At 49.2% G+C, this 9,966-nt stretch overlaps 1 protein-coding gene across 1 annotated transcript in view; it reads right to left on the bottom strand.

The window, feature by feature from the left end:
• The window catches only part of LYSMD4 (LysM domain containing 4), a 16,858-nt gene extending 8,135 nt beyond the window's left edge, over nt 1-8,723 (bottom strand). The window contains exon 1 of the mRNA XM_017805057.1: nt 8,084-8,723. The gene's annotated coding sequence lies outside the window, so the exon portion shown is untranslated. The remainder of the gene's footprint in view (nt 1-8,083) is intronic.
• Nucleotides 8,724-9,966: the final 1,243 nt, after the last annotated feature.

The following is a 9,966-nucleotide window of genomic DNA, read 5'->3' as shown; positions in this document are numbered from 1 at the left end:
GTACAGGGGACATGTCACACACCTGTACAGGGGACATGTCACACACCTGTACAGGGGGAATGTCACACACCTGTACAGGGGACATGTCACACACCTGTACAGGGGGAATGTCACACACCGGTACAGGGGACATGTCACACACCTGTACAGGGGACATGTCACCCACCTGTACAGGGAGACATGTCACACACCTGTACAGGGGACATGTCACCCACCTGTACAGGGGGAATGTCACACACCTGTACAGGGGACATGTCACACACCTGTACAGGGGGAATGTCATACACCTGTACGAGGGGACACATCACATACCTGTACAGGGGGACATATCACATACCTGTACAAGGAGGAATGTCACACACCCAAACAGCCCTGGGTGTGATGTCACTGCCCTGGGGGATGTCACACACCTATATGGCCCTGGGTGCGCACCAGGGCACGTCACACACCTGTACATTGGGGCACATCACACACCTGTACATCAGGGCATGTCACACACTTGTATGGCCCTGGGTGTGGTGTCACTGCCCTGGGGGATGTCACACACCTGAACAGCCCCGGGTCAGGTGTCACGGCACTGGTCCATGTCACACACCTGTCCCTGCATCACCCTTGATTTCTCAAGAAGGAGCCATTGCTCCCTCACAACCCTCACCTGCCCACACACCTCTGTGGGCTGAGGGATTTCGGCAGGGCTGGAAGTGGGGTGGAAGACCAGCCAGGCAGGGCTGGGGCTGAGCCAGCACCCCATCACCAAGCACGGATTAGGATTCCCTCCCCTCCATCCCTGGGCCAGTCTGTGCCATGAGCAGATGACTCTGAGGCTCAGCCAGCTCACACAGTTTTCTGACCCAACAGATATGGATTTAGGGTGCTAGAGAGGGCTCTGCAAGTGAGGGGACTAGATGAGATGTGCCAAAACTCCTTCCCCGAGCCACTTACAGCCTCCCTGTGACTATTCCAAATTCAAAAGTTACAAGCAATGATCACATTTTGTCAAACAAATCCAGGTCATTCAGGGTAAGCTGCTCAAAACTGGAAAACACAACTGCTGAGGTGATCTGGAAACATGGGGGAAACAACCAGGCTTTGCTGAGGGAGCTAAGTCTGGGCTTACTTGTCCTTGATAGTGCTTAACAAGAAATAACTGTTTTGTAGGAGTGCTATTCTTGGCTCTGGGTCAATTGTGTGGATGATGTCATCATTCCAAATAATTGGAATATTTTTGTTGTTAGCTGATAGACTGTGAGAGCTGCAAAGCCCCAAACAAGTGGAGTCTGTCTGAGAGCTCAATGGTTCAGTCATTATCTACATTCAACCAACATAAGGGTCAGACATGCCCTGAACTTCAGGAGGAAATCCTCCTACCCCTGACTTATGTCGGTGCAGAGGGCACCAGAACTGAGGAAGTCTTTCTGCAATAAAATCTGTAATTTGAATCTCAGATCACTCAGTGGCAGGCTGCTCTCCACCCTTGGGAAATGAATAAATTCATGTGTGACTGGCAGAAAGCAGCTCCTGTCCCTGTCGTGCAGGTGTTCCCTGAGCTCACCTGTGCAGAGCTGGGCCATTTCACACATCCCTGCACACCTTGTCATCAGTGCCAAGGGATGCTCACGCTCCAGCTGCTCAGGATGGCACCTGACAGTTTCCAACTGTTCAGGACCAGCAGGAATAACAATTGCCATTCATAAATCACCAGGGCCATCATTAATGGTGACTTGATCCATAATTTGGGATTAATCAAAGCAAGACAGAATGAAATCATTCACCCTTTTCCTTCACAGCCATATGGGCCATTAACAATACAAATGTAGAGTGTACAGTGGATAAAAGATGAAGGAGGGGACCCCCACAAGCTGTGAACTCCCTCCTGAAACCACGTACAGCACAAGTTACAGAAAAATTTATTGAGCATCTGCTTAATATCAACTAATTATTCCTGTTTAGTTTAGCAAGTATAGGGGAAGGCTCCTATACAGCACTATAAGGCAACAGAAGTCTGCTAATAGTTCTGAGTTATATATATGTAAAAAGAGAAAAAGATGAGTATTCCTTTCTGTCTTCATTTCATTGTTTCCTAGTGGGAGACTGGAGCAAACCTCAGCCATGCTCAGGACATAGCATTAGAGAAATGATGATGCCTCTATTGCAAATAATGTATAAATGCTGGGCTTTGCTCTGGGCTAATGCAGCACAACCAACTTCAGTGAAGCCACCTCTGTGGTTAAGGCAGAAGTATGAGCCAAATACAGCAAAATAATCCTCTCCCTAGTGCCTGCAGTGACCAAGCTTATGTGGGTACTGTATGTACCTCTGATTGAATTATATGCACCATAAGTCTAAGAGGTTGATACAATGGGCACCTGACAGAGAGGAGAAAACCTCAGTTGCCCTCTCCAGGCAGGGCCCTGCTGTTGCTGGCATGAGAAAAGGGATTTGTCACCCTGAGAGTCAGCTGTGAGGAGCTGGGTTCCCTGCACCTCTGCAGCAGTTCCTGCCCCACCCTCTCATGCTTTCCCTCCTGTCTGTAACAGAGCAGGTGTGATCACAGAGCCCCAGCTCATCATTCATCTCCAGCTCAGACATCAAATTACTGCCACCTACAAGAACTACATTTGCAACTCTCTCACGTGTGCTGTGGCTCTGAGGAATGGGCCTTTTATCTCAGGAAGCAGGATGCAGATCTGAGCAGCACTGCTGTCTCCTGGAGGAGATAATGTGTCCCTGCTCAGAGTCCCTCCTTCTATCACACAGCACCACTTGGCAGGGGCTGCCTGGTTTGTGTGATAGCAGGCACTGAATTACTTCAGAAAAAGTGTGCCTTAATTCTTTATATAAAAACAAATGACTAATTAAAAGTGGGTTTGATTTTGTAGTTTATATTTTCTTGGGATGGTGCCAGACTCTGGAGTCCACGCTCCACACCCTGTCCTTCTGGAGGAATTTGGCTGGGGAAAGCACTGTAAGATTTGTTCCCTTTCCTCTCTCTTACTCTTAAAATCCCTCCTCCCCCTTCTCCCTTCCTGCAACTGGTAAATTGTGAAGAACAGGAATGTTCCTGGGAAGGAACCCAGGCAGAGCTGCATTCAGAACAAGGCAAAGATTTCTTGCATAGCTGGAGCATGTGTTTGCAATCCCCGACTGCCGGAGCACGTCAGCCCTGCCAGGGAGTGCTGCTCCCTTCAGATGTTCTCACAGAGCTCCAGGCAGTGTCCAGGGTAGTCTGTGGACAATGCTTAGCTCAGGCACTGCTCCTGGGCCCATCTGCTAATGGTGCCAGGGGCAAAAAGGCTCTGGGTGAAAGGATGGCAAAGAGCCAACCCTTCCTTTCCAAGGAGCCGTGTCAGGGATGGTCAGAACTATCGAGCCACAAACTGGTTCCATGTGAGAGCTTGGCTGCTACTACCAACCTGTCAGCCCAGGCTCCAGGCAGCTTCTGGGACTGATGCTCTCCAGAACAATTAGCATGTGCTGCCCCAACAAAGGATTGCTCAATAGAGAAGGACAAAACCACAAGATCCTAAATTGTAACTGCTGGGAAGCAGCAGATAGTCAAAAACTACAGACTGCTCTCCCCTCAGCTTGAGAGGTGCCACTGATCCAGAGGGAATGTAACTCTGCCAAAAAAGTGTCCTTTAATGGCTCAAAACTGGAACCTGACAAGGCCAAGAAGGATGGGAGTTGGGGGCTGAGACACTGGTGGAAAAACAGGTTCAAAGTATCTGTGAGGAAGCTTTTGACCTTGGCACTACACAGAGTGTGGTACCCTACAGGAGCACAGAGTCAGTCCTTGCTCACCCTGGTGCTGATACTACTGGGGAAAGGCAGGTTGATGAAAGCATCACTTGTCTTTCCAATGACCCTATCATGTGAGCTCAGCCTGCCAGAAGCTGTCTCTCTCTCTCTCTCTCTGTGCTCCTCGTGGTCTGAGCCAATGAGCCTGAACAGGCTGTGCCAGTATCTGATATCGCTCACACCGCAGGGGGGTTGGACAAACATCCCCTCATGGGCTCTGGGGGTGCACACACACCCCTTCAGAGCAGGATGATGACACCTCTGTGCTTTGCTCTGCCTCCAGGCTGTCTCCAGCTTGTCTAAATCCAAAATGTCCAATCTGATTTTGCAATTTTTAAAATATAAGGTGCCTGAGGGAAGGCCCTGAGCTTGAGGGAAGAACAGAAGAATCTTCCAAAGCAAGATCCTTGACCTCAGCAGCTGTGGGGCTGTGCTGGCTCCTCCTCATCCTTGCCAAGAGGGTTCACACGTCTTTACTGGTGCGTGGCAACAATAATGAGCAAGGAACACGTGGGGGCAGCAGAAGGCTTTGCTGCCTGGTCTGGCAGTCTGTGGTTGTAGCGTCCTCACAGGACTCCTGCAGAACTGAGGGTCTTCAATGTTTGAGGGTCACTGTGGTGGGCACAAGCCCAGAGTGACAACTACAGCTGATCAAACCCTGGGAGAAACATGTCATAGGAGAGAGGGGCTTTGTGGCCTCCTGGGACAGGATGTCAGCACTGAAACCTGTGCTTTTGTCATTGCACCTGGTCCTTCTCCAGTTCCTGCAGGCCCAGCCCAAGCACTGCTGTGCTCGTCTGACAAAGCACGTTGAACCAGCAGTTACAGCTTTGTCCACAATGGAAAAAATGGCTGGAGGCAAAACACTGAGTCACATCCCACTGCACCTCACAGGACCCCTCAATCCCCCTCATCTCTTGCTGAGCTTGTTGTACCACAGGCCCAGGATGACCATTTCAGGGAGGTGAAGCGAAAAAAAGCTGCTCTTATCTCACTGCACTGCAAAGAAAGATGAAGGTTCATCTGACACCATTTCTTCTCTTGGAGACTCAGAATGTCCAGGTAATGGTAAAAAGCCTTGATCTTGGCTGTGGAGGTCTTCAAGATCAAGATTTTAGATAGGAACATTTCGGACAGGGAAGCAGCCATAATTTCCACAACAAGGCTCTGAGGTTTTCTGGAAGGGCTCTCTCCAGGGCAGGGTGTCTTTTTTCCTGCTCTGGGTGAGCAGAACTTCATGAGTTGCATGTCCACCTGACATTTGCCTGATCACTCACATCAGTGCTTCCCATCGTGAGCAATGGGGTGTCTGGGTGGTGCTGGCCCAAGCTGATGCTGGAAATGGCAAAAAATAAAAAATCCAGCAAAAGCCCTGTCACCAGAAATGATGATGGATTAATTATGATAAGGGATGGGAAACAAAACAAAACAGCTCTGTGCTCCATGAGTGATTAAAAGAGAATAAAATCAGATAAATGCCCAGATAGGAAAAGCATTTTCTGTAACTGAAGCTGCTACTTTAATTGGAAAATGCTGTTAACACAACTGCCTGACCGAGGTGAGGGCAAGAGCACAGCAGGGCTGGTGCAGATCTGCAAGCAAACAGCTGAATTGCAACTCTCAGCCTCAATCTGCAAATTTCTGAAGCCAAAAGAACAGCTTTAAATGTAAAACTTCTGCTGGAACTCATGCTTCAATTGGGCTGTGTGCCAGGACATGCAAAGACTTAGGGCATTAAAAGTCTCGTGGAGATGAAAAGACAGCAGGGAGTCATTTGAGTTGGCCAGTAATGCACTAAGCTATGGCAGGATCTGCCTTCATTCCCTTTAAAACAGCTTGTGGGGAGGAAAATTGGGAAAACTGACATTTCACCAGTTGTAATTGTTAGAGCAAAAGCTAAGTCTAAGCATGGCCCTGATACAACTCCTGTGTCCTGCACACAGCCCAGCAGAGGGGTCCCAGCCCCAGGCTGGCTCAGCCCTTGCAGCAACTGGGCTGTGAAGGAGCCCCTGAAAATGCCCCAAACCACACACTGAGCACCTGAGGGAGATATGAGCTGCTCTGCTGGCTGCTGTTTTCGCTTCAAACCATAATCTCGGGCAACCCTTAACCACAGAGCAACAGAACAGGTTTGCACTTACCCTTTTCCACCAAGGAACTCAAAGTGCTTTAAAAACCCACAGCCAAGCAGTGCTGTGGTGGTTCCTCTGCTAGTGCAGTGGTTCCCTGAGTTACAGAGCAGTGAACTGATTCACCCAATTTGCTGTCAGCACAGCCCAGATCCAGGGAAGGTGGGGGGAGCATCCATCAAGCAGGGAAGGATGTGCCTGCCTGTCAATAATGACCCAGAAAAGCTGCAGCTGCAAACTATGAACAGCAGCAAAGTCACACAAACACGAGCAGTGTGTGATCACCGAGTACCAACAAAGCACAGCTGGCCAAATCCACTGCTTGTCAAGGAAAGGAAGAGGAGCAGAACAATGTCTGTCACTCTGTGGGCTGTGTCCCTGCTGGTTAATGCTGCACAGGCCAGCCTCAGATGGACGGGCTGAGCATCATCACCAGGAGTCTGTGAAATCCATGGCTTGGACTCTTCACTGCCAGAAGCTGCTTTGCAGTATTCCCAACCATTTCCCTAAGTATCAGCTTGGACAAAATTAAAGACAAATTAATTCCCTTGGGTTTCAAGGCCACTGAGAAGTCACTAACCAGGCTTCCAGCTGGGTTGAGTGCAAGGAAGAACAAGGTTAGCAATAAACACAGACAAACCTTCTCTAATTGGAGCCATGGAATGGGAATGTGCTTCTGGAGAAACCTTTGCCTTCCCTCAGGACCACGTTCACCACGAGGAGAGGAGCCCCAGTGGGCAGTGGGGGCTTTTATCATAGTGCCAGAGACCTCCTCAGACGATAGGAGGAAAAAAAAGACACATCAAAAGCTTCACAAGCACTAAAACCTCCCCCACAGGGTTCTGCTCCGAAGGGGCAGGGCAGCATTTCCAGCTGTTTTGAGGCTGGTGCTGAGAAACTCCCCTGAAAGCCAAGGGTCAAATGCTGGTGTTTCTCTTCAAGAAACAATCCCAAGGAATGGGTCAAGGACACCAACCACACACCAACCACCCTGGACTTTGTACGTCCAAGCCCTGGGCCAGGAGGGAGTTTCACCGTGGTCCCCTCCAGTGTCATGCCCACGAGGAGACAGCCAATGTGATATGTGGGTACATGGGAGCATGTTGGACACGATGCTTGGCCTTTAAATCTGCCAGGATCCAGGGGAAGCTGTGCCAGGACCCTGTGCTTGGAATGCTACAATCAGTGCAAGAGTGAGAAACAAAAAAAGAAAGGGAAGAGGAACTATGAAAAGGATTAAAGAGACAAATGAGCAGATAAAAGGTGCAAAGGATCATCTTTCTTATCTTTGTGTTCCCAGGTGGGACTTTACCAGCAACAGAATGAATATCACACAGAATCAGAGGGCAGTGGATCAGGTAACCCCTCCCCTGCCCCATTCCTTAAAATTCAAAGCACACAAACGCTGATATCTTGCCCAAAGCAAAGAATTGTCCTCTCATGTCATTGTCACCTGTAACCCAGAGCCTGTGGATAGCAACTACAGTGAATTAACATGAGAAAGAGTGGCTGGATTGAATTTGCTAAGGGAGAAAAAAAAAATCACAGGCATGTCACCGAGGAAGAATGAGCACTAATTCTGTTTATTCTGATTAATTTTGTTTGATTGTGCTTGGCCCCAGGAAACGTGAGAGCTGGTGGGGATCACATCAGCAAGGAAAATAGAAGGGCAACAAACTGATGGCTTACAGGTCATGCAAACATTGGGCCAGTCACTGAACCAGAAGAAAAGAGTTGGCTCAGAGGCAGCCACTAAACTGAGAAAGGATCTACTGATAAGATACTCTGGGGAAGCATCTCACAGTGATGTGAAAGAGAGATGGGAAATGGTGCTGCAGAGCTAAGCCAAGTGCTCACCAGAGAATATGGCACCATTTGGGTTTTTCTTTGCTTTCCTCCCCATTCTTTCCCATTTATTACTAGAAAAAAACCTATTTTTGCCTGTACAAATCTTAGTGCCTTAAGAAGTGACACTGGGGTGCGCTCCTGCACCAGGGCTGAACTTCTGGGGAGCTTTGCTTCAACTTGCTGGAGAAAAATCCCGGTAAAACTATCATCTCTGGATCTCTGGATGATCACTACCTCAGCTTTAAGCACCTGCACTTACAAACTCCTTGTTTGTGGGGATAAAATAGATCACAGTGGTTTCAACTCACCAGAAAGTCGCTCCCACCAGTTCCTCTTTGTGGAAGTGTCAAAGGAAGGAGGTGAAGTCCCAGGTGGCCAGAGAACACGGGCTGTGGCTGGGCAGGTGGAGAAGGTGCTGTCAAACAGGAGGCATATGCAGAGCTGAGGAAATCCAGGACAACTTCTTGGTCCAGCAGATGAACTTCCCTGCCTTTCTTTACAGATGTGATGTGCTGACAGATGTTCCCTGAGAGGGGCAGTAGAGACCAAACCCACACGAGGAATAGGAAGAGACATCCTGTTCAGGGAGAAATAGAAATAGTGAGGATTACTTGCAGTGTTTCTTTTCCTGGGCATACAGAGGCTCCACCATGAGTCCATTCAAATAAAACCAAGGGGACCTATATGGGCCAAAATGGGGCTGCTTGGTAGGATCTCAGGCCACTCTGAGATTGTTTCCTTCAGCTCCTGCCCAAAGGTGGTGCTGGGGGGTTACAGGGTGTGTGTGCATTGTAGAGCTCTGTATAATGCACTACTGAACTCCTGGGTCACTACAGCAGCACAGTAGCCTTTGGGGTGGCTTGTGGGATGGGGAATTAATAATTTGGGAAAGGTTTACACTGTCAGGCTCATGAGTACCTACACCACAGCTCATCACTGGCACAACTCGGCTCCCACCCAACCTGGAGAGGAAAAGGGGTGCTTAGAGTATCAAAGTTCTCAACCATCCATGTTGGTGTGACGGTGTGAGGCAGGGAAGCCCAACCTGGACCACCTTTACAATCTCTTCAGGCTCTTTTGAACCACTCAGAATTAATTCTAGAGCTGATTCAAGCCACTGCCTGAAGGAAGAGGCACAGGGATTCACCTGGAGGAAATCCTGTAAGGTTTACTTCTTTTAAGCCACTTACCCCACCCCTGTCCCATTGCTTTATTCCATTCTCTACCACTGTCCATAATCCCCAATGGGGAGGGTGATTTTGCTGGTGAGGATGCCCAAGAGCTCCAGCCACGGGCCAATCCAACAGATCCAACAGGCACAAACCAAGCAGACAGCCTTATCATCAAGGAATTTCTGGCCTAAGAATAAAATCTGAAAGCTTGAAAACAAGCAGGGTGCAGTGTGAGGTGAGAACCCAGCTCTCTGCAGCAGAGGAGCCGAGGCAGGAACAGCTTTGTAAGGAAACCAAGAACCCTTCTCTAGTCCTGCTCTAAGCACAGCTCAGCACACCAGCAAATCTGGCTGCAGACTGAAATCTTGGCTCCCCCTGAAGCCAATGGCAAACATCCCACTGGCTTCAATGGGAGTAGGACTTGATGCCAGATCTCGTGCTTCCCATTCCTTTGCCGTAGCCCGAGAGCAAACTTCCCTTCCAAGGCTGTGTCTGCAGCTAAGGCCTTCAGGAGCACAAGAATGGCTCTCCTTGCAGCCTGAGAAGTATCAATGGGAAATGAGAGGCTCATTTTTAAGAGAAATGGTGATTGTCCTAGAGAACAACTTGCTTAGAGTTATGGTGCTCTCTGGAGCCCCATTTCTTTCTCTCTGAAAATCTTCCCTTAGGCATTAACCACCCATTTTCCCTCAGGCTTTAGCTGCCCACAGGGTGCCCAGCAGCTCAAGCACACAGCCTTTGGCTGTGATGAAATCTCCAGTGGGGAAAGTGGTTTGAGCTGGGTTATGCACCCACAACACTCCTCCCTCCCAGTCCTAACACCCCTCATCCATCCCGGCTCACAGAGCAGCACCTGCACACAGTGTGACTTAACAGCAACACAGCAAACAGGCAGGAGATGAAATTTGCTGATTTCCACTTTTATCACAAGAGAGTTGATAAAGAAAGGTGAAGAAAGGGCTGCTGGAAGAGCTGTGCACTGACCATACAGGGCTCTACGTTTGCTCTGGCACGAGCAC

This window comes from Lepidothrix coronata, unplaced genomic scaffold (genome assembly GCF_001604755.1).
Source record: "Lepidothrix coronata isolate B3197 unplaced genomic scaffold, Lepidothrix_coronata-1.0 Scaffold11, whole genome shotgun sequence".
NCBI lineage: Eukaryota > Metazoa > Chordata > Aves > Passeriformes > Pipridae > Lepidothrix > Lepidothrix coronata.
Note: the sequence above shows the minus strand (reverse complement) of the source record. Positions and strands in the feature narration are given on the sequence as shown.